The following is a 24,299-nucleotide window of genomic DNA, read 5'->3' as shown; positions in this document are numbered from 1 at the left end:
CATTTCATGGCATCCACAACACAATACAGCGAGCGCAGGAGGAGAGGACCGGCAGCCATGTCACCAGCACAATCCTCACCGAGCATCTTATACTGACTGGTGCCATCCAACGACTCCTGTCAATCACCACCGAGCTGTGGACCTCTTTCATAGTGGTTATATCCGTGACAAGAACTGTCATAGGTGCAAAAAGAACAGAACCCAAACATTCAGGAAAATGAAAATAAATAAAAAATAAAATTATACAACCTACCAGTAATTGCTTTTCACAAAACCTCCATGAAGTCACCACCAGACCATGAGCTGATCCTCCTGAAGGTAGCGCTGCGGCCTTCCCACAGGCCCAGTGACATCTCGACTACTACCACCGGCCCGGGCACAGCCCAGCCATGTTCACTTCAATGGGACTGAACCCTGCCCAGGCCAGTGCTGGTAGTCGTGAGGTCACTGGGCCTGCGGGAAACAGAGAATGCTGCGGCGCTAATGCCTTCTCAAACAGCTGATTGACGGGGGTCCCGGGTGTCGGAGCCCCACCGATCACATCAGTAATAAAAAAAAAAAAGATACTGAACCGTTTTAAAAAGGGCCCCCTCCATCTTCTCAGTGTCCTCTGGACCTGACAGTCTCAAACATATCCATTCGCTGTAGAGACTATTAGACCTCCTCCAGGACTGAGCAACTGCCAAGCCCGGAGGTCCGCAGCTCCTGAGCACCGCGTCTGTCACTACTTCAGCAGGAAAAGAACCGGCAGTTATGAAAATAATTCTATCATCCCTAATAGTCAAAAAAAAGTCTAACTAAAAAATGCTTGAATTTCATTAACCCCCATCTTGCTGAAGTGATCGCAACCCAAAAAAACTGTTTAAGGGTTAGAAATTGTACCCTGATTTGATCAATCCTGATGAAACTAAATTGAGATTCCACGTTGAACAGATGTTCTAACTCTGGGTCTCAGTCTCTGTTCCTTTCAAAAACTATGATAAAAAAAACAAACGCGCATACTTAAACCCTCTGTGCAGGTTTATAAGTGCAAGACCTTTAGCGAACCCATCTTGTAAAATGTCCAAAACGGTAAGGATATGTAATGCATCCTCTACCAGGGGAGAGATTCCTTCCAGATCTTACGATAAAGTCTACGACGCCACCTTCCTAGCGGCCACCACGGTGTCAATGGCTATCTGATAGCCCTTTATCTTAAAAGGGTTCTCTTGGCTAAACGTAAATTGGGGCATAATACTGACCTGTGGAGGGAAGAATGTTGGTCTGGTACCTTCCTTCCACAGCGCAGCCCGTTCCAAGATCCACCACCCGGTCATGTGACTGCTCCTGTCGGGCTTTCTGGTCTTCCGGCGAGTCTCAGTCTTCTTCTCTTGCTTTGAGCAGGAGATGGATTGTCATGAATGACGTCACCGCCCTTCTGCTCAAGAAAGCGCCGGCCGTCATCACAACGCACGCACACTATGCTGAATGCTAGTGCGCATACACAGGATTGCTGGCCGCTCTCTGCAGTGTACAGGCTTCTATGTGAAGCCTGTACTGACTCCTGCACAGCGCGATGTAAGTGCTGTGCAGGAGTGACACCATATCGATCATCCACATAGGCTGATGGCTATGTTGTGGATCTCACTGGGGGCACTGCCTGGCACATTGGGGGGGTACCGTGGATGGCAATGGGAGCACTGTTTATGGCACATGGGGCACACTGTGGATGTCACCGTTACGGCAGCTCAGTACGAGTGATGGGGATCATGCAAACTACTGTGATCAGCCCAGGAATCCATGTCTCAAGTCCATGCATCAGCCACAATTTCCAGGCCAACCTCAGCTTCCCCGACCAGATAAGAGACTGGCGGTATCATACATTACTGTCATATCGTCAGTTCATCAGGAGAGTGCGGTCGTCCTGGGAGATGTGGCGACACACGGACCGCGTTTCCCAGGCTGATCATGGTCAGGGGTGTGGAATTCCTATCGCCCGACGCCCGGGACATGCAGTTCCGGGCGCGGGCAGGTAGTTTGTGCAGGCAGCTTAGCCCCGCGGGCAAGTAGCAGGGCTGACTGATCCGATCCGTTTGAAACGGCTCAGCTTACACAGACTATGCAGAGCCGCTCACCTCACGCTGGCAGCAGGGAGGAGCCTGAGGGAGGGACGGGGAGGAGTAATATGATCTTAGAGTGGAAGCTGGCTTCTGCCAGCCCCACCCCTCCCTGCCCACCAACCAATCAGAGCTGAGGGGGCAGGGCAAGCACACTAGCAGCTCTGAGTCACACAAGTGCAGGGAGTCAGAATAGAAATGAATCCAATGAGTCACAAGTTAAAAGAATCTAAAGATCCGACTTAGTTTGTGACTCATTTGATTCTTTGAGTTAAGAGCCGTGAGTCAGAGGGTAGAGCAGGTTACACTGAGGCTGAGGCTGCTCTTGTTGCAGCAGTGATAAGAGTAACCACTTCAGCCCCGCTGGCTGAAACCCCCTTCATGACCAGAGCACTTTTTACACTTCGGCACTACACTCCTTTCACCGTTTATCGCTCGGTCATGCAACTTACCACCCAAATGAATTTTACCTCCTTTTCTTCTCACTAATAGAGCTTTCATCTGGTGGTATTTTATTGCTGCTGTCATTTTTACTTTTTTGTTATTAATCAAAATGTAACTTTTTTTTGCAAAAAAATGAAATTTTTCACTTTCAGCTGTAAAATTTTGCAAAAAAAAAACAAATACATCTATATATATACATTTTTCGCCAAATTTATTGTTCTACATGTCTTTGATAAAAAAAAAAATGTTTGGGTAAAAGTTATAGCGTTTACAAACTATGGTACAAAAATGTGAATTTCCGCTTTTTGAAACAGCTCTGACTTTCTGAGCACCTGTCATGTTTCCTGAGGTTCTACAATGCCCAGACAGTAGAAACACCCCACAAATTACCCCATTTCGGAAAGTAGACACCCTAAGGTATTCGCTGATGGGCATAGTGAGTTCATAGAACTTTATTTTTTGTCACAAGTTAGCGGAAAATGAATTTTTTTTTTTTTTCTTACAAAGTCTCATATTGCACTAACTTGCAACAAAAAATAAAAAATTCTAGGAACTCGCCATGCCCCTCACGGAATACCTTGGGGTGTCTTCTTTCCAAAATGGGGTCACTTGTGGCGTAGTTATACTGCCCTGGCAATTTAGGGGCCCAAATGTGTGAGAAGAACTTTGCAATCAAAATGTGTAAAAAATGACCGGTGAAATCCGAAAAGGTGCACTTTGGAATATGTGCCCCTTTGCCCACCTTGGCATCAAAAAAGTGTCACACATCTGGTATCGCCGTACTCAGGAGAAGTTGGGGAATGTGTTTTGGGGTGTCATTTTACATATACCCATGCTGGGTGAGAGAAATATCTTGGCAAAACACAACTTTTCCCATTTTTTTATACAAAGTTGGCATTTGACCAAGATATTTATCTCACCCAGCATGGGTATATGTAAAATGACACCCCGAAACACATTCCCCAACTTCTCCCGAGTACGGCGATACCACATGTGTGACACTTTTTTGCAGCCTAGATGCGCAAAGGGGCCCAAATTCCTATTAGGAGGGCATTTTTAGACATTTGGATCCCAGGCTTCTTCTCACGCTTTAGGGCCCCTAAAAAGCCAGGGCAGTATAAATACCCCACATGTGACCCCACTTTGGAAAGAAGACACCCCAAGGTATCCAATGAGGGGCCTGGCAAGTTCATAGAAAAAATTTTTTTTGCATAAAAGTTAGCAGAAATTGATTTATTTTATTTTTTTCGCTCACAAAGTCTCACTTTCCACTAACTTAGGACAAAAATGTAAATCTTTCATGGACTCAATATGCCCCTCAGCAAATACCTTGGGGTGTCTTCTTTCCAAAATGGGGTCAGTTGTGGGGTGTTTGTACTGCCCTGGCATTTGAGGGTCTCCGCAATCATTACATGTATGGCCAGCATTAGGAGTTTCTGCCATTCTCCTTATATTGAGCATACAGGTAATGAGATTTTTTTTTCCGTTCAGCCTCTGGGCTGAAAGAAAAAAAATGAAAGGCACAGATTTCTTCATTCGCATCGATCAATGTGGATGAAAAAATCTCTGCCAAAAAAAAAAAAAAAAAATGGAGGGGAAAGGCGTCTGCCAGGACATAGGAGCTCCGCCCAACATCCATACCCACTTAGCTCGTATGCCCTGGCAAACCAGATTTCTCCATTCACATCAATCGATGTGGATGAATAAATCATTGCCGGGATTTTTTTTTTTTTAATATATATACACACACACACACACACACACACAAAGTGTTTGCCAAAGCATAGGAACGCCGCCTCCTCAGCTCGTATGCCTCGGCAAACGTATCTGTCTCTGCAGAGGAGAAAATCCCGTCTTGCAGCGCCGCATACACCGACTTGTGTGTAATCTGACAGCAGCGCAATGCTTCTGTCAGAATGCACATCGGTGCTGCAGCTGGTCGATCGGTTGGTCCACCTGGAAGGTAAAAAAAGAAGAAAAAAAAAAACAAGCCGCAACGCAATAATTTTATTAACTTTGCAACAGAACATATAAACTTTAATTTTTTTAACTGAACATTAACCTTTTTGCTTACTGGTGTTTTTTTTACCTTTATAGAACAAACCTCTCCTTCCCCATGGGTCAATGTGCAAAGCGCAAATCGCCCAAAGATGTGGCGAAGTGCGTTATGCACTTTGTCCCATGTAAAAAGGAGAGGTTTGCAGCAGCAGTGAGTGAATGGGCCCTAATAGCCCTGTGTGCCTATCCTGGTGAGATGTGATCCCTATGCTAATAGTGTACCTGTAAGTGGTACTTCCGGAAACACTCTCCAAAGCATAGGGCAGGGTGGTCAGGACAGAAATAGCGGGTGTCACGCCTTATTCCACTCCTGCTACAGACACTACATCTTTTTCGGGGTGGCGCTTGGGTTGAGGTACCAGGAACGACATTGGGGAAATGTCGCTCGTGTAGACGGCTAACTACACCGGTGGATGGGGCCACGGAACCTCCTGGGTACAGGAGGTTCTCGATGATCTCTTCCTGAAATTTGAGGAAGGATCCAGTTCTCCCAGCCTTACTGTAGAAAACAAAACTATTGTACAGAGCCAATTGAATTAAATATACAGACACCTTATACCAGCGTCTGGTTCTGCGGGAAACTAAATACAGAGCCAACATCTGGTCATTGAAGTCCACCCCTCCCATGTGGAGGTTATAGTCGTGGACTGAGAGGGGCTTTTCAATGACACGGGTTGCTCGCTCAATTTGTATTGTCGTGTCTGCGTGAATTGAGGAGAGCATGTAAACGTCACGCTTGTCTCTCCATTTCACCAAGAGCAGTTCTTCGTTACACAGTGCGGCCCTCTGCCCCCTTGCAAGACGGGTGGTAATGAGCCGTTGGGGGAAGCCCGCGCGACTAGTTCGCGCGGTACCACAGGCGCCAATCCGTTCTAGAAACAAATGCCTAAAGAGGGCCACACTTGTGTAGAAATTGTCCACATAAAGATGGTACCCCTTGCCGAATAAGGGTGACACCAAGTCCCAAACTGTCTTCCCACTGCTCCCCAGGTAGTCAGGGCAACCGACCGGCTCCAGGGTCTGATCTTTTCCCTCATAGACACGAAATTTGTGGGTATAGCCTGTGGCCCTTTCACAGAGCTTATACAATTTGACCCCATACCGGGCGCGTTTGCTTGGGATGTATTGTTTGAAGCCAAGGCGCCCGGTAAAATGTATCAGGGACTCGTCTATGCAGATGTTTTGCTCTGGGGTATACAAATCTGCAAATTTCTGGTTGAAATGGTCTATGAGGGGCCGAATTTTGTGGAGCCGGTCAAAAGCAGGGTGGCCCCTGGGACGGGAGGCGGTGTTGTCACTAAAGTGCAGGAACCGCAGGATGGCCTCAAAACGTGCCCTGGACATGGCAGCAGAGAACATGGGCATGTGATGAATCGGGTTCGTGGACCAATATGACCGCAATTCATGCTTTTTTGTCAGGCCCAGAAAAGTTTTAATTTCGGAAACTTGGACTGGTTTCCACCGGAAAGGCTAGGCATAAAAGCTTCCCGGGTTAGCGGTGATAAATTGTGTGGCATATCTGTTTGTTTTGGCCACGACTATGTCTAAGAGCTCCGCAGTCAACAGCTCAAAAAATCCCAGGGCCGAACCGATCTGAGCTGTCTCAACCCGAACTCCAGACTGGGCAGTGAAAGGGAAAACTACAGGTGCGGCTGAAGTTGGGGACTGCCAATCAGGGTTTGTCAGCACCTCAGGGACTCTACGGGCACGTCTTTGCGGTGGCTGCGACGGGGTCACTACTGCACGTGCCACCGTACCAACTTCAACTGCCCTTCTGGTGCTCGCCACTTCACCATGTTGTACGGCAGTGCTGGTACTAGGTCCAGGAAGGGCTGGGCTGCTGGTGTATGCCTCACCACGTAATCCGATAGCGCCAGCCCCACTCTGCTGCTCTTGAAGGGGATCCTGCGCAACCTGCGGTCTAGCGACACGGGGCCGGGTACGCCTGCTGCTATCAGGGACCTCAGCCTCCTCGTCCGAACTTTGGGTCAGAGAGCCAGTGCTTTCTACAGGTTCGTATTCTGACCCGCTGGATTCATCAGATGAGGGTTCCCACTCCTCATCCGACTGGGTCAGAAGCCTGTAGGCCTCTTCAGAAGAATACCCCCGTTAGACATTTTGGGCAACTAAATTTCGGGGTATTCCCTGAGACTACCCAAGAAAAAAAGCAAGCCTGTCTTACAAATGGGAGGCTAGCGAAGTACCGGAGGCCGCTGCGGTTGATAAATATAAAAACTGATTTTTTTTATCGCCGCAGTGCGTGTAAAGTGATGGTGCCGTGATCAAAAAAAAAAATTTTTTGTCACTGCGGTGGGGCGGGCGTGGGCGAACGCACGTGTGGGCGAGCGATCAGGCCTGATCGGGCAAACACTGCGTTTTGGGTGGAGGGCGAACTAAAGTGACACTAATACAATTATAGATCTGACCGTGATGAGTTCTGATCACTTCCAGATACTATAAAAGTACAAATGCTGATTAGCGATACACTAATCAGCGAATCAGTGACTGCGGTGCGGTGGGCTGGGCGCTAACTGATCGCTAACTACCTAACCAAGGGACCTAAACTATACTGAAACCTAACGGTCAATACCAGTGAAAAAAAATGTGACAGTTTACACTGATCACTTTTTTCCTTTCACTACTGATTGACAGGGGCGATCAAAGGGTTAATTGGGGTTCAGGGGGGTGATCTGGGGCTAAGTGTGATGTTTGGTGTACTCACTGTGAAGCCTGCTCCTCTGCTGGATCCAACCGACGAAAAGAACCAGCAGAGGAGCAGGGAAGCCATATAACAGATCATATTTACTAATATGATCTGATATATGGCCTCTGATTGGTTTTTTTAAAAATCGCCAGCCTGCCAGCCGCGATCATTGGCTGGCAGGCTGGTGACCCGACCCCCCTCTACGAAATGCCGGCGCGAACTGCGCATGCGCATATACGCGTCATCTCGCGTCTCACGAGATGACGCGTATATGCGTGACTGTGCGCAGCGCTGCCGCCTCCGGACCGCACATCTGCGTTAGGCGGTCCGGAGGCGGTTAAGGGATAGGAGAAGTGACAGATGACACAAGAGTTTAGATTACAGGTTGAATTAAATTAACCATTTAGGATCAAATTGGCTTGTCAGGACACATATATATGTTAAAGGCATCTCATTCAGTTAAGTAGCTATATAGCTAAGGGTGGGTTCACATCACTTCACTTGGTTCATTGTACTGCTGTCAGTGTCAGACTGCTGTCACTGTGGGTAACCATGCACATTGCACACCACAGTGACCGCTCCCGGCTCCTGACCCGAGTCCTCCTGTCCGGCCTCAGCTTCCCTTCACCATCACTATAATCAATCACTCTTCCTGATCCTGACTCGCTCATTACTAATTAGAGAGCTGAAGAGCCGACTGCACCGAGTCAGCAGCAAGTGATTGTGAAGCGACTGCATAACATCTGCGCATGCGCACCGGCACCCAGAGTCTTCGGTTCACTTGGGAGTCAGCTCAGTCAGTGACTCAGCAAGTGAACTGAAGATCCGATTCATGAGTGAGCTGATTCAAATGAACCGATTCCCCTAAAAGATCCGAACTTCCCATCACTAGTTATCAGCGCTCCTGTGCAGGCCGGAAGTCGGGCGCCACGGGCCGGAAGTCAGCTCCCAGCGGAGGCACACGTTAGTCAGCGGCTGTAGCAGGAGCTCCTGACATGGTGGCAGCCCGTGCCGTGATAGATGGCCCAGCAGGTAGTGTGTGGGGTGACTGCTCTGGGTCAGCTATGCTCTGCTGCCGCTCTGCTTCTTCTCCCTGGCATTGAAGTGTCAATAGGAGTGCTGCCAGGTGCCAACTTCCAGCCACTCACCCTCCATGAATTGGGGGGGGGGGGGGGGGGGAGACTTCCCCAGTATGGCATGTACATTAAAGGGATTCACTGCCCCAGTATGGCATGTACATTAAAGGGATTCACTGCCCCATACTGGCATGTACATTAAAGGGATTCACTGCCCCAGTATGGCATGTACATTAAAGGGATTCACTGCCCCAGTATGGCATGTACATTAAAGGGATTCACTGCCCCAGTATGGCATGTACATTAAAGGGATTCATTGCCCCAGTATGGCATGTACATTAAAGGGATTCACTGCCCCAGTATGGCATGTACATTAAAGGGATTCACTGCCCCAGTATGGCATGTACATTAAAGGGATTCACTTAAATATGGTTTTGATTTACAATTACTTTTTGTATCAGGACAAGTAGATTGAGACCCCGCTTTAGTCCTTCGACAAGTAGTTTTTTTTTTTAATTTCCACACCTGATGATCTTATCTCACGTGTATCACAAGAAGTTTATAGAAGTAGAGGTCCCTCGTCCTTCTCTGGCCCGAGAGTGGACGGACGATATGTAGAGGAAGAAGCTGAAGAAGTAAAGGTCCCTCGTCCTTCTCTGGCCTGAGAGTGGACGGATGATATGCAAAGGTCCCTCGTCCTGCTCCGCAGCCTGGGAGTGGACGGACGACATGTTTTATCTCTTTGCAAACAAATGGATGCAGCAGGTCTTTTCTGCAAAATAGACATTTAAAAGGGTTGTCCAGGAATTGATCATGATGACCTATCCCGTTGGCGGGGGTCAGAGCCCCAGCACCGAGCAGCTGTTATAGAGAGCTCTGGTGAGCATAGCGCCATATGTTGTACAGTGGCAGTACTCAGTATTGCAGCTCAACATTACTTACTTCAATGGGGCTGAGCTGCAACTAGGCCATGTGAGCGATGTACGTTGTGGCGCTCACAGAGCACCAGCCTCTTCTAACAGCTGATTGGTGGGGGTTCGGAGTGTCAAACCCTCACCTATCTAATATTGATGACCTATCCAGAGAATAGGTCATCAATAAAACTTCCAGGATAACCCCTTTAAAATGAATGCATCTGCAAATAAAACGCTGACAGCACATGGACACCATCCGTATTTTGCAGATCTGCGACTGCAAAACAGACACGGCCGTGTACGAGAGGCCACAGCGCGCACCTATACAGGCGTGAACCTCCACACTGAGGCCAGGCTCCACAAAAAACAGGGATGTGAAATAAATTTAGAAAAATCCAATCTGTTCTCAAGTCAGAGATATCAGTTTTTAGGAGTAATTTGGGATTCGGTCTCCCAGAAGTGTTATCTACCCATCAGAAAGCTTTATTAATCCAGTGAAGAATTCAACAGCTTTTGATTCAGTGGTCAGTGACTCCGAGAGGCTCAGTGTTGGATCTAATGACAGTCTTTATTCCGGCCGTGGAATGGCCTCCGTATCACCTGAGAATTACAGCTTCAGATTCTAGGGACAGATGCCAACATTCCTTAGACTTTGTCGTCTCAAGCCCTAAATTCTCTGAGGTGGTGGATGGGTTTAGAGAATTTAGAGGGGGATACCTTGGAGAAAAAAAAAAATATTACTTTCCCACTACTATAGATGCCAGCCCAACAGGATGGGGAGCCCATACAGAATGCTGCCTTCTGCTGGGACAGGGACACAGTCTCACACTTACAAGGAGCTGAGTGGTTCTGTTAGCATTGGTTTAGGGTCTCGCAGTTCTCAAGGGCAGGAATGTGAAGGTATACTCCGACATGGTATCCCACATCAACAGACAGACGTACTGGAGCTCTAGGGCTTTTGTCTTCCATTAGATATTCAGGATAGCGGAGAAATCTTTAATGTCTCTCAGCAGTCCATCTCAGAGAAATGGACAATGTACAGGCAGATTTTCTAAGTTGCCTCAGACTGTCAGGGAGAGTGGACTTCTATTGGATAACCTACAGATATGTTTCCTGAACAAGAAAAACACCTATCAAAAATACCTAAAAATATACATTTTATTACACCAAATCATTTTTTTTTATATAAAGCACTGATTTAGGAATAATGTCAGAAATATGTTAGAAATTACCTCAAATACTGTGTGGAAACACAGGCCTACTGCCCTAAAGAAAAAGGGGATAACAGGTGAGACCAGATATACTATACTGTAAGTTGCCGCCGGCTGTGTCGGGGAAAGTGGACTTTTATCGGAGAGCTCCTCTTTAAGGTATACCAGAGATTGATTTGATCTTTTTTGATCCTGGAGCCAACAGGAGAATAGAGACCTCTTTCTTTCCCATGGAGAGCTACCAGCAGGAATAGATGCTTTTGCCCAGACTTGGAGCTAATGTCGTCTTTATCCCCCCCTTAAGCTTTTATCGAGTACTCAAGAAAATCCCAGAAGAGAAGGCCACAGTGTTAGTCATTGGCCCAGGAGAGTTTTTTTTTTTTTTTTTGAGGCTTTTCAGGATGTCTATAGCTACCCCTTGGATCATGCTAGAGTCTAAAGATCTCGTGTCACAGTCCTCTTTTTCCATCAGGAATTTGTCATGAACCAGCGAGTGTGAACCCACTGTGCCATGATACCAACCTCCTGAGGGAGTTGTGTAAGTGAACCCCTCATTCTTCACTGTACACCTGATGGTGGGTATAGACTTTACCAAGGGGAACACCAGGTCACTACCTCTTGAGGAGGATTAGTGCATGCGGCAGCTGGTCCGTAGTCAGCAGGCCAAGTCATAACCAGGAGCAACAGTGCAGGACTGAAGGCAGAGGCGAAGTCAAGCAAGCAATAGGTCAGGCAATCCAGATTGGTAACAGGAGAGGTGTGGAAAGCAGGCAGGGATCAAACAGGTAGCAGAATCCAGAAACAAGCCACGGGTCAGGTAAACAGGAACGCAAGCAAAAGATAACAGCAACCTTCGCAGGATACAAGGACCTTAACGCTCAGGCACCTGGGAAGGGGGCTGGACCACTAATATAGGTGCAGGAGGGCTAGTATTGGTCAGCAAGGTCACATGTGCAAAACCCTTAAATCACAGGAAGTGATACACGCTGGCCCTAAGGAAGTGCTACAGGGAACAAGCTGAAAGCATGCTGTGACCAGGAAAACATTGGCAGGTAGTAACCGCTATTACAGAAAATGGGATATTTTTAAAAGCATCCTAAGCTCTAATTGTGAGAGGTATATACCTTTTATGGGAATAAAAGGGTGAGGAACATGGAAAAAAAATTGTGGATAAATAAAAAACACATAGAATATGTGAAAGATAAATAAAAGCAGCCAAACTAGAAACAGAGTGAGTCATTGTCAAAGAGAGTAAGACTAACCATAAAATGTTCCTTAAAGGGAACCCGTCACCTGGATTTCGGGTATAGAGCTGAGGACATGGGTTGCTAGATGGCCGCTAGCACATCCGCAATATACAGTCCCCATAGCTCTGTGTGCTTTTATTGTGTATAAAAAAAAACGATTTGATACTTATGCAAATTAACCTGAGATGAGTCAGAGCTTGAAAATATGACTTCTCTGGTCACACAAGTAAGATATGACTCTTATGTTAATTTGCATAAAAGGCGGGAAATATAAAAATGCATAATACTTATTGAATTTGTCTGCAAATGAAATTAAAAGTTTAATTTATTTGTTTAGGGTAACACAATGAACATTTAGAAACGCTCAGTCAGGGTAGCATAGTAGAGGTGACAGGTTCCCTTTAATTATATAAATGGTGAAAAGTATAAATCTGAAGATGTCAGCCCTTTACAGAGTGATGAGGGGGGAGTTGTAGACAGCAATGGGGAGAAAGCAAAGCTATTAAATATTTTTTTTTTCCCCCACTGAGGAAAATAAACTCAGATGAAATGCAGAATGTAAAAGTAAATTCCCATTAAAAGTGCCCTGTCTGACCCAGGAAGAAGTACAGCAGCATCTTAAATAGATTAAAATGGATAAATCGCCGGGACCAGATGGCTTACACCCCTGTATCCTTAGAGAATAAAGTCATAGACAGACCCTTATTTCTGTTATTTAAGGACTCTATATTGACAGGGAGTGTTCCACAGGATTGTTGCTTAGAAAATGTGGTGGCAATATTCAAAATGGGTCCAAAAACAGAGCCCAGAAACCATAGGCCGGTAAGTTTAACATCTGTCGTGGGTAAACTGTTTGAAGGTTTTTTAAGAGATGCTATCTTGGAGTACCTCAATGAAAATAAGCAAACACCATATCAGCATGGCTTCATGAGGGATCGGTCATGTAAAACTAATTTAATCAGTTTCTATGAGGAGGTAAGTTCTAGACTTGACTGCGGCGAATCAATGGATGTCGTATATCTGGACTTCTCCAAAGCATTCGACACTGTACCGCATAAAAGGTTAGTATATAAAATGAGAATGCTCACTGGGAGAAAACGTCTGTATGTGGGTAAGTAACTGGCTCAGTGATAGAAAACAGAGGGTGGGTATTAACGGTACACACTGAGATTGGGTCACTGTCACTAGTGGAGTACCTCAGGGGTCAGTATTGGAGGGGTCACTAGTGGGGTACCACAGAGGTCGGTATTGGAGGGGGTCACTAGTGAGGTACCAGAGGTCAGTATTTGGCCTCTTTAAATTTATTTATTAATGATCTTGTAGAAGGCATGCACAGCAAAATATTAATTGTTGCAGATGACACTAGATATACTACAGAGGACAGTATACTGTGTATATACTACAGAGGACAGTATACTGTGTATATACTACAGAGGACAGTATACTGTGTATATACTACAGAGGACAGTATACTGTGTATATACTACAGAGGTTTAACACTGGCAAATGTAAGGTTATGCACATGGGAAGGAATAATGCTCGCAGTAGCATCGCAGCCTTCTCTCAGCTTTCCCTAGGCCAGTGACGACACGTTCATAGGTCACATGACCTATGAGCAGCTCGGCCCCATAGAAGTGGGTGGGGCTGAGGACGATATGTTCGGCACTGTGCTTGGTTAACTGTGAGAAGGCTGCAAGACTCACAGGAGCTCTGGTGCCTTCTCAAACATCTGATCATTGGGTCCAGGCTGTCGGGCCCCCACCGATCAGATACTGATGACCTAGCCTGAGAATAGATAATGTATACTGTTGAGGAAGGGTGGCGCGTAGTGTGTGTGTGTGTGTGTGTGTGTGTGTGTGTGTGTGTGTGTGTGTGTGTGTGTGTGTGTGTGTGTGTGTGTGTGTGTGTGTGTGTGTGTGTGTGTGTGTGTGTGTGTGTGTGTGTGTGTATTGGCGGTGCAGAGGACGATGTGCGCAAATGTGCCCAGCACCTGCGCCCATCCGCCTCCGATATTCCCCAGGGGCTCATCCATGCCCCTGTGGGAATTCATATAGTGTGGCCCGCGAATGCCTATACATATGCATGTGCCCATTTAATATATATGTGGGCCCCTTTAATATATATACACATGATATATATGTCTCCCTTCATGCCCCCCTGAAGTAAATGCCACACACACAGCCCCACATACATTAAACCCCCCCCCTACATGGACCCAGATGCATCAATGTGAATGTGGCCCAAGCATTCACATTGATGCATTCTGAGTAAAGGCGCCAGGATGACCGGATAAGGTCCGGTCATTCTGGTGACCTCAAAAGGATTCGGATTCTAATGAATCTGAATCCTTTTGTTCCAATTATCTCCAGCCCGGCTGGAGATAATTGGAGCATAATAGAGAAAGTGGAGACACCTCCGCTCCCTCTATTATGCGCATTCCGGCATCGCAATTACCATTGCGATGTCCGGAATGCTAAGAGCTGCAGACGGGAGATCAAAGGATCTCCCGCCTGTCAGCCAGTACACGCGGCCCTGCGGCGCGCGTGCAGGGATGCGCGGGCAGGCGCGGTAACGTCATCTCACCGCGCCGGCCCACGTGTTCCTCACAGTGGTGCGCGCTCGCGCGCCGCTGTGTGGGCGGTACGGAGTGCGGGCGGCTGGACATATAAGTCCGGCTGGCCCGACACTAAGCAGAAGAGAGCCGGCCGCCCACCCACCTCACCTGGAGAATCATCCCCTGGACAGACGAGCCCCCCTGGACAACGAGCAGGACCCTAAGTATCTTTATTAACCCCCACTATCCCACCAACGATTCTATTTACCCCCCCACTATCTATGACCGCACCCGCGTTATTCCCATCCTGGAGTTTGAATAAAAAAAAATAAAAAAAGGAATAATCTGGATAATTATAGATATATTAATAGGAGGGTTCCTTAATCTTGGAAAAGGACTGACGATAGAGGGCGTTCCCTGTTTTAAGCAATTCTGTTTCCTGTCTAGAAAGAGGAGGTCTCTCTATGGGTGCTGCCATTATCTCATGGAAAACACAATACTGGTAAGTGTAATCTACATTTTCCAGACTATAAGACGCACCCTTGGTTTAGACAACGGAAAATTAGAAAAAAATAATATATATTTAGTGAAGTGGAGGGGTCAAGGTCAGAACTTACATACACGGCACTGCTGCATGCACCCCATGACTAATACAGCACACACAGCACTGCTACATATACATCTCTCACACACTATTATGTTTCTCTTCACTTACATCACAGTATTCACTTCCTGGTTCTGGCCCCTCCCACTCATGACATCATCAAGATCCTTCAGCATCTAGTGATCAGAATGGTGTGGAGGCAGACCTCTCTCACGGATCCAGCAGAGCTCTGCCTGATCATAAGTAGTCGTGATCATCCAACCACATGGTGGCAGTATTTCAGTTACAAACTGACACAGGATCAGACATCGCTGGGTTAATATGTATAATATACAGAGATCTACTGACTGGCTATTGTAAGGAAGAGACCACACAGCAAATGTGACTGAGCTGCCATACCAGGTCCAGCCATTACACAATGTATGGCGCTATGCTTGGAATACTATTAAGAGGCCACAGCGCTTGTCCATGTTTCTTTTCAATCTATTTTTAAAAGGGTTTTCTAGGCTCCTGAGGCCTCCTTCACACGACCGCGTGGCTTTTTCAGTATTTTGCGGTCCGCAAAAAATATGAATGACATCTGCGTGCATTCCGTTTTTTTTTGGGGAACGGAACATCTGGCCTTAATAGAACAGTACTAGCCTTGTCTGTTATGCGGACAATAATAGGACACGTTCTATCTTTGAACGGAAATATGGAAACTGAAGGCAGACGGAGTACCTTCCTTTTTTTGCGGATCCATTGAAATGAATGGTTCTGTATACGGAACGCAAAAAACGGAACGGAAATAGGAAAAAAAAACGTTTGTGTGCAGGAGAACTGATACTGAGAATGATCCGCAGGATCGGTCGTTAACCTATTTGCGCATTTTCACATACATATACGCGGGGGAATGCGGTCTCTTGCCGCAACCCCAAGTGCATGTACAGGATCGGGCGAGTGCAGGAGTTGCGCCCACCCGGTCAGCAGCACGGGCCCAGCTGTTACTGACAGCCGTCATAGTTGAAACGGGATTAACCCTTCACATGCCATGGTCAGTGAGGACCGTGTCACGTGCAGGGTTTACAGAGGGAGCGGGTCTCCCTCTGACTCCATCGCCCCACCCCGCTCTGCCGTGACAGGGGGCTGATGGTTGCTATGGCAGCCCCGATCCCTTACACAGACATTGGCGCCTGCCAGCTACAGAAGTACAATACACCATGTACTGTACCGCATTGAAACAGAGATCAAACCCTGAAAAGAAGAAGTCCCACAGTGGGACAAAAATAAAAAGTCAAAAAAGGGTTTTAAAATAATAAAAAAAATAAAGTTTTAAGTGAAAAAAAAAAAAGCCTGTTCACCTTATAAAATTATGCACAATAAAAAACACACATAATAAGTATTGCTGCGTCCGTAACAACCAGCCTTATTAAAAAGTCAAAATCCAGCTACAGAGTCAACCCTTCAAGAGAACAATCGCTTCAGTTATTAAACATTCTTTATTATCTCAACACATATGGAGTGTCCATGGTTGGTCCACCACCTATCCTAACTAGATGGGTTTAGCTGTGGGCAAGGACAATGTCCCCATTATGGACCCTGTGCTAAACCCTTTGCCCAGGGACGGCCCCTGATGGTGGGGACTCCCTGTCCTCCAGCCTAAGGCTAACAGATCCTAGGTAGCCCTCCCTGTTGAGATGAGCCTATTCTGTGGGGGACCTCTATGGACAGCAAGACAAAAACAAACATAAATTTAGTGCGCCATGTATACATCCCTGGTGATATAAAAATATCAAAAGGTACGCGGCGCACCGGACTTACTCATTAAAAAACACTCCGTTATAGGGGTGTAAGCGGTCACCCAGATATATGGACCGAATCAAAGCAATACACTAATACCCCAACGCGTTTCCCCCACGGTGTGGGATCATCAGGGGGTGAATGAATCTTTCCGTTAAATTAAATAATGAGGTGTAGAAAATGCTGCAACAGGTGAGCAGCATATAGCCTATATATCACACTGATAGGAGGCCCAGGTAATGGGACCGCTCTACTGGTGAATCTCTCTCACCAGCCCTAGTGTGATCATGTCTGTTCCTGCACAAATGGCAGTTCGAACTGGACCTATTGGTTTTACATGATATTATTAGTATTAAAGAGAGTTTAAGGAAGCATCCGACATAATCAACCATCGATGCATGGCTATCAGTTACATAGATGCAGGACTTCAGATTAGGATTCTGTAAAGGGAACAGAAAGGAAAAAGAGACATATATGTATAATTACAGGTCGTCATCAGCACTAAATCATCACCTGATAAATGTGTGCCCACCACCATGCTAGTCACATAGGGTTAATTGGTAACTCACTCTGTCTAAGAGTTTTGATGTCACTCCTTGTATTAGTATGCCAACAGGGCACAGGGCGTCATATTATAGGACGAGCGTCCCTATGTGATATAGATATATGGCTGAAAAAGAGAGGAGTATATACATATACATACTTATTGTGTCTCCAGTCACTCAAGGAAACCACCACCAAAATAAATGATGCTACCTTGAAAAGGTCCTAGATGACGCAAGTCTGGCCCCACAGATATGTCAGGTGGATGAATGGAGCCCGGGCATTCAAGACATTAAGGAATGAGAGAAGATGTATTCATATATCTTGAGCCGATTTATAGCAGTCTTATGGAGTTACTCACATTTAAGTTGTCCTACGGTCCAGTCCTCCCTTGCACTCCCTATGGCGGTCCAGAGTCATTGTCTGCCTGTCACTGCCCACTTTATAGCCCTCTTGATTATTCAGATGTATTGGCCACAGGTGTAGCTAAGCTGCAGGCATGTGGTGTGAGCGTGCGTTCCACTGTGGAACGCACCCCCGCCACGGGCATTTCCTAGGCAGCTAAAGGACCTCTGATGATGTCATGCCCATGTGACCAGACTCGAGTAGGCGGAGCCAGTCTGGAGTCTGCAAGAAGCACAGTTGATTTCCCGGGCTTTTGAGTGGTTTGATCTGGTGAGGACAAGGGCAGAAGCAGGTGAGGTTTTTGCTTGGTGGGTGTATGGCTAAGTAATACTCTGCAGGGGGCCTATAGAGTTAGTCTGGAGTCTGCAAGAAGCACAGTTCATTTCCCCCAGAGGCTTAGGAGAGGGTTGCTGTAATGCTCTGCAAGAGGGGGGGTTGCTGTAATGCTCTGCAAGAGGGGGGGGATGCTGTAATGCTCTGCAAGGGGGGCGGGTTGCTGTAATGCTCTGCAAGAGAGGGGGGGTTGCTGCAATGCTCTGCAAGAGAGGGGGGGTTGCTGTAATGCTCTGCAAAGGGGGGGGGGGGTTGCTGTAATGCTCTGCAAAGGGGGGGGTTGCTGGAATGCTCTGCAAGAGGGGGGGGTTGCTGGAATGCTCTGCAAGAGGGGGGGGGGTTGCTGGAATGCTCTGCAAGAGGGGGGGGGTTGCTGGAATGCTCTGCAAGAGGGGGGGGGTTGCTGGAATGCTCTGCAAGAGGGGGGGGGTTGCTGGAATGCTCTGCAAGAGGGGGGGGGGTTGCTGGAATGCTCTGCAAGAGGGGGGGTTGCTGGAATGCTCTGCAAGAGGGGGGGTTGCTGGAATGCTCTGCAAGAGGGGGGGGTTGCTGGAATGCTCTGCAAGAGGGGGGGGTTGCTGGAATGCTCTGCAAGAGGGGGGGTTGCTGTAATGCTCTGCAAGAGGGGGGGGTTGCTGTAATGCTCTGCAAGAGGGGGGGGTTGCTGTAATGCTCTGCAAGAGGGGGGTTGCTGGAATGCTCTGCAAGAGGGGGGGTTGCTGGAATGCTCTGCAAGAGGGGGGGTTGCTGGAATGCTCTGCAAGAGGGGGGGTTGCTGGAATGCTCTGCAAGAGGGGGGGTTGCTGGAATGCTCTGCAAGAGGGGGGGTTGCTGGAATGCTCTGCAAGAGGGGGGGGTTGCTGGAATGCTCTGCAAGAGGGGGGGGGGTTGCTGGAATGCTCTGCAAGAGGGGGGGGGGTTGCTGGAATGCTCTGCAAGAGGGGGGGGGTTGCTGGAATGCTCTGCAAGAGGGGGGGGGGGGTTGCTGGAATGCTCTGCAAGAGGGGGGGGGGTTGCTGGAATGCTCTGCAAGAGGGGGGGGGTTGCTGGAATGCTCTGCAAGAGGGGGGGTGGGGGGTTGCTGAAATGCTTTGCAAGAGGGGGGGTGGGGGGTTGCTGGAATGCTTTGCAAGAGGGGAGGTGGGGGGTTGCTGGAATGCTTTGCAAGAGGGGGCGTGGGGGGTTGCTGGAATGCTCTGCAAGAGGAGGGGGGGGGGGGGGTTGCTGAAATGCTTTCCCGGGCTTTTGAGTAGTTTGATCTGGTGAGGACAAGGGCAGAAGCAGGTGAGGTTTCCGCTTGGTGGGTGTATGGCTAAGTAATACTCTGCAGGGGGCCTATAGAGTTAGTCTGGAGTCTGCAAGAAGCACAGTTGACCGGGCGCGCTTGCTGGGGATGTACTGTTTTATGCCAAGGCGCCCGGTAAAATGTACTAGGGACTCGTCTATGCAGATGTTTTGATTAGGGGTATACGCATCTGCAAATCTGGATGACAAATGGTCTATGAGGGGCCGAATTCTGTGGAGCCGGTCATAAGCAGGGTGGCCTCTTGGATGACAGGTGCTATTGTCAGTGAAATGCATAAAGCACATGATGGCCTCAAAACGCGCCCTGGACATTGCAGCAGAGAACATGGGCATGAAATGTATTGGGTCTTTAGACCAATATGACCGCAATAAGTTTTTTTTAGTTAGACCCATGCTGAGGAGAAGGCCCAACAAAATTTTAAACTCGGAAACGGTGACTGGTTTCCACCGGGAAGGCTGGGCATGGAAGCTTTCCGGATTGGCGGTAATAAACTGTGTGGCGTAGCAGTTGGTTTCTGCCACAACTAGGTCATAGAGATCCGCGGTGAAGAACAGCTCAAAAAACTGAAGGGCCGATCCTAAATGAGCCGTCTCCACGCGAACTCGGGACTAGGCGGAGAAAGGGGGCAATACGGGTGCGGCGGAAGCAGGGGATTGCCAATTAGGATTTGCCAGCACCTCTGGGAGACTAAGGGCTCTACGGGCCTGTGAACGCGGTGGCTGCGACAGGGGAGTTATTGCACGTGCCACCGTACCAGCTGGAACTGCCCGTCTGGTGCTCGCCACTTCACCAGGGAATACGGCAGTGCTGGTAGAAGGTCCAGGCTGTGCTGTGCTGCTGGTGTATGCCGCACCATAAACAAGATCAGCGCTAGCACCACTCTGCTGCAAATGAGGCTCATCACGCGGGGTAGGCAGAACTCTTACATGGGATCGGGTACGCCTGACCGTAGCAGGGACCTCTACCTCGTCGTCTTCACTAGCGGTTAGAGTGCCACTGCTGTCTACAGGTTCATATTCTGAACCACTGGATTCAGCGGATGAGGCGTCCCCATCGCTTTCATCCATAACGGTCAGAATCCTGTAGGCCTCTTCAGCGGAATACCCCCTTGTTTGACATTTTGGGTTCACTAAATTTAGGGGGTATTCCTCTGAGACTACCCAGGAAAAAGAGCAAACCTACCTAGTAAAAAGGAGTGCGTGCGAAGTAAAGCTGCGATCGCTAATAAAGATCCAAAAAGCTCAAAAGTGATCTTTATAGCGGCGCAGCGATTTTACGGTGTTTTTGCAGTGATCTGAAAAAAAATATTCTGTCACTGCGGCGGGGCGGACTGAACGCAAGTGTGCGCACAAGATCAGGCCTGATCGGGCGAACACAGCGTTTTTTGTAGTGCATAAGGTGACCCTAATGTACTGATATAGATCTGATTGCGATCAGTATTGATCACTTACAGATACTATATAGTACTAGTGCTGATTAGCGACAGCGATGACGCTAATTAGCGACTAATCAGTGACTGGAGTGGGCTGGGCGCTAAACTACCTGGCAGGGATGAGGAACCCTTACAGGGGGGTGATCAGTGACAGGGGGGTGGATAAGGGGGCGATCAGGGAGTCTAATATGGGTGATCAGGTGCTAAATATGGGGTTAATAAATGCCAGGGTAATATCTAATGTGTAGTGTGGTGATTGGTGCTACTTAGAGAGCCGCCTGTGTCCTCTGGTGGTCGATCCAAGCAAAAGGGACACCAGAGGAGCAGGCAGCAGGTATCAGATGCTATTTTCAAAATAGCGTCTGACATAACCATTTCATTGGTCGATTCAAAAATCCACAGCCTGCCAGCCAATGATCGCGGCCGGCAGGCTGCAGGTGAACTACGCGATCCTGTGTGCGCGCGTTCACAGGAAATCTCGGCTCACGCGAGATGACGCCAATCGGCGTTAGTGTAGCCTGAGAGAGCCGCAGCAATGACTCTTTTCGGCGTTAGGTGTGCGGCAAGCGGTTAAAAGCATGTATTTTGTGGAAGTGTGATTTTTATTTTTTATTTTTTTTTAAATATGGAAATGTTTAATAAACTGAAAGCCACTTGAACTATTTAAATGAACATTTTGATAGAAATGTGACCTGGATAAGAGCAAGACATTCATTTTTGAGGCTAATCTTTTTGCAGGTGCAGGGTCTGGTCATATCGGAGGCAGACAACAATAGGGGTGACGCGCGTTACCAGAAAGATACCTGGTGGTGATGTTTCCTGAGAACATCCAGCCTTAGGGAAAACGCTAAAGAATGGATATTGTATGAAAGGTACTTTTTTTATTTTTTATATTTGTCTAGTAAATTTTTCCGGCTTTCTTTCTGGTTTATAGATTCACTTTTTTCCCTTTATTTTTAAACAGGTTTCAGTTGGCTTCTTACATTTGCTTTCTTGAAGATTGAATGGATCCAGTCACCTCGCTCACAACATCATATGCTTATATTCTGTCATTATTTTTTTTACCCTTGTTATGCACTTGTCGTCATAATTTTTATTTCGTTATGCACATGGATTGAGCATCTCTTTAACCCCTTAACGACATGTGACATAAATTTGCGTCAACAAGAAGATATGGAGCTGTTGCAGATTATGTGTAAGTAACCATAGGAAGAAAACGAAATGATGTTCGGCTCCAAAAAACAAGCAAACTTTTATTTCATTTGGTTTAAAAATCAAGGCAAATGGTCCACGCTGTATCAGGCTACTTTCACACTAGCGTTCGTCGGTCCGCTCGTGAGCTCCGTTTGAAGGAGCTCACGAGCGGACCCGAACGCAGCCGTCCAGCCCTGATGCAGTCTGAATGGAGCGGATCCGCTCAGACTGCATCAGTCTGGCGGCGTTCAGCCTCCGCTCCGCTCGCCTCCGCACGGACAGGCGGACAGCTGAACGCTGCTTGCAGCGTTCGGGTGTCCGCCTGGCTGTGCGGATCCGCCCAGACTTACAATGTAAGTCAATGGGGACGGATCCGTTTGAAGATGCCACAATATGGCTCAATCTTCAGGCGGATCCGTCCCCCATTGACTTTACATTGAAAGTCTGGACGGATCCGCACGAGGCTATTTTCACACTTAGCTTTTATATGCCAAAAATAATGCAGACGGATCCGCCCGAATGCTAGTGTGAAAGTAGCCTTATTATTATTTATTATTAAAGCGCCATTCATTCCCTGGCGCTGTACATATGATAAGCGGTGTACATATGATAAGCGGTGCCCATACATAATACAGACAATTGCACTAATCATAAACAAGATGAGTTACAGACTGGTACAGAGGACAGAGGGCCCTACCCGCGAGGCTTACAATCTACATGGTATGGGAGAAGGACACAGTAGGTGCGGGTGAAGCTGGTCATGGCGGTATAGAGGCAGCAGGGTCACGGGTTGTAGGCTTGTCTGAAAAGGTGGATTTTCAGGTTTCTTTTGTAGGATTCCACTGTAGGTGAGAGTCTGATATGTTGGGGCAGCGAGTTCCAGAGTGTGGGGGATGCACGGGAGAAGTCCTGGAGGCGATTGTGGGAAGAGGCAATAAGAGGAGAGGAGAGAAGGAGGTCTTGTGAGGATCGGAGAGTGCGTGTGGGGGTGTATCGGGAAAGTAGCTCAGAGATGTAGGGAGGGGACAGGTTATGGACGGCTTTGTATGTATTTGTTAGTACTTTGAAGTGAATTCGCTGGGCAATGGGGAGCCGGTGAAGGGATTGGCAGAGGAGTAAAGGGGTGAGAGGTGGATTAGTTGGGCAGCAGAGTTGACGATAGATTGGAGGGGTGCGAGAGTGCTAGATGGAAGGCCACAGAGGAGGATGTTGCAGTAGTCTAGGCAGGAGATGATGAGGGCATGTACAAACATTTTTGCAGATTCAAAGTTAAGGAAAGTGCGGATGCGGGAGATGTTTTTGAGTTGGAGGCAGCAGGTGGTGGAAAGGGCTTGGATGTGCGGTCTGAAGGAGAGGGCAGAATCCAAGGTCACTCCAAGGCAGCGGACTTGGTTGACCAGGGAGAGTGTGCAGCCATTGAGAGTGTGCAGTCATCCTTCTTCCTGTCGGCGGACAGAAAACTTGCGCAGGCACAGTACCGCCTGCGCGATCATCAAGCTCCTGAGGGCAACAGCCTCAAAAGTCTCACTGAGCATGCGCTGAGCCCAGTGATGTAACCTGAGCGCTGTTGCCCTGAGGAGGTTAATGATCGCGCAGGCGGTACTGCATGTGCGCAAGTTTTCTAGCCGACAGGAAGAAGGACGGGGCATTTCTAGAAGGTAGACTATGACGTGGAGAGGGGGCGGAACCGTTTGCCGGGCTGTGGGAGGTTATTTGAGGATCAGGAGGCGTTTTTAGGCACTGCAGGGGGGCGTCACTGGGCACCGGATAGGGGAAAAAACGCCCCCCTGGGCACCTTGGAGCCTCATTAGCATATCATAAAAAGCGCTTTTATATCAAAAGGACAAAACGAAATAAAGTAAAAAGATGACTTCTGGAAATAATGTACTTTAGTGAACATAGCGATGGTGCCAGCTTAAAATGGTAAAAGCAGGTGACAGATTCCCTTTAACACATTCAGGACCTTGGACGAGTATACTCGTCCTGGAGCGAGGGTACTTAGCGCACCAGGATGAGTATACTCGTCCTGGCATTAAACTGTCACCATGTCTGCAGACATGGTGACAGCGCTGAGTGTCGGCTGTTACACACAGCCAGGCACTCAGGCTCAATGCCGAGGGGGGTTTGCAGCGCTTTATGTAGTTTCTGATCCCAGGGATCAGAAACCTAAAAATGTCCAAAATCTATTTTTTTTTTAACCCCCCCCCCCCGAATTCATTTATGTGGGGGGGTGCAGGGGGGCGGTTTGTGGGCGGTGCGGCAGTTGCGGGATCGCGATCCCCCGCCTGCCTCCCGCTAAATTTTCATTGGTGTCCAGTGGTTCACCAGAGTGTCAGCACATTGCTCAGTGCGATGTCAGCCGTTTAGCCATTTTCCGTATGGACCGCGGTATGGAAAGG

General features: G+C 47.9%; 1 protein-coding gene and 1 long non-coding RNA gene across 6 annotated transcripts in view; one reads left to right on the top strand and one right to left on the bottom strand.

Annotated features, from left to right (window-relative positions):
• LOC122923136 (kinesin-like protein KIF22) overlaps positions 1-17,764 on the bottom strand; it is a 39,661-nt gene extending 21,897 nt beyond the window's left edge. For 4 of the 5 annotated variants that reach the window (XR_006387234.1, XR_006387235.1, XM_044273858.1 and 1 more), the window contains exon 1: positions 17,592-17,764. The gene's annotated coding sequence lies outside the window, so the exon portion shown is untranslated. Of the gene's footprint in view, positions 1-572; positions 2,202-17,591 lie in introns of those variants that run through there. The other variant, XM_044273857.1, reaches the window with a different exon arrangement.
• Positions 17,765-17,838: 74 nt separating this feature from the next.
• Positions 17,839-22,083, top strand: LOC122923139. The gene is made up of 3 exons (XR_006387236.1): positions 17,839-17,927; positions 21,445-21,578; positions 21,671-22,083. It is a non-coding gene; the product is annotated as an uncharacterized LOC122923139 (long non-coding RNA).
• The last annotated feature ends 2,216 nt before the right edge of the window (positions 22,084-24,299 follow it).

This window comes from Bufo gargarizans, unplaced genomic scaffold, assembly GCF_014858855.1.
Source record: "Bufo gargarizans isolate SCDJY-AF-19 unplaced genomic scaffold, ASM1485885v1 original_scaffold_1247_pilon, whole genome shotgun sequence".
Classification (NCBI taxonomy): domain Eukaryota; kingdom Metazoa; phylum Chordata; class Amphibia; order Anura; family Bufonidae; genus Bufo; species Bufo gargarizans.
Note: the sequence above shows the minus strand (reverse complement) of the source record. Positions and strands in the feature narration are given on the sequence as shown.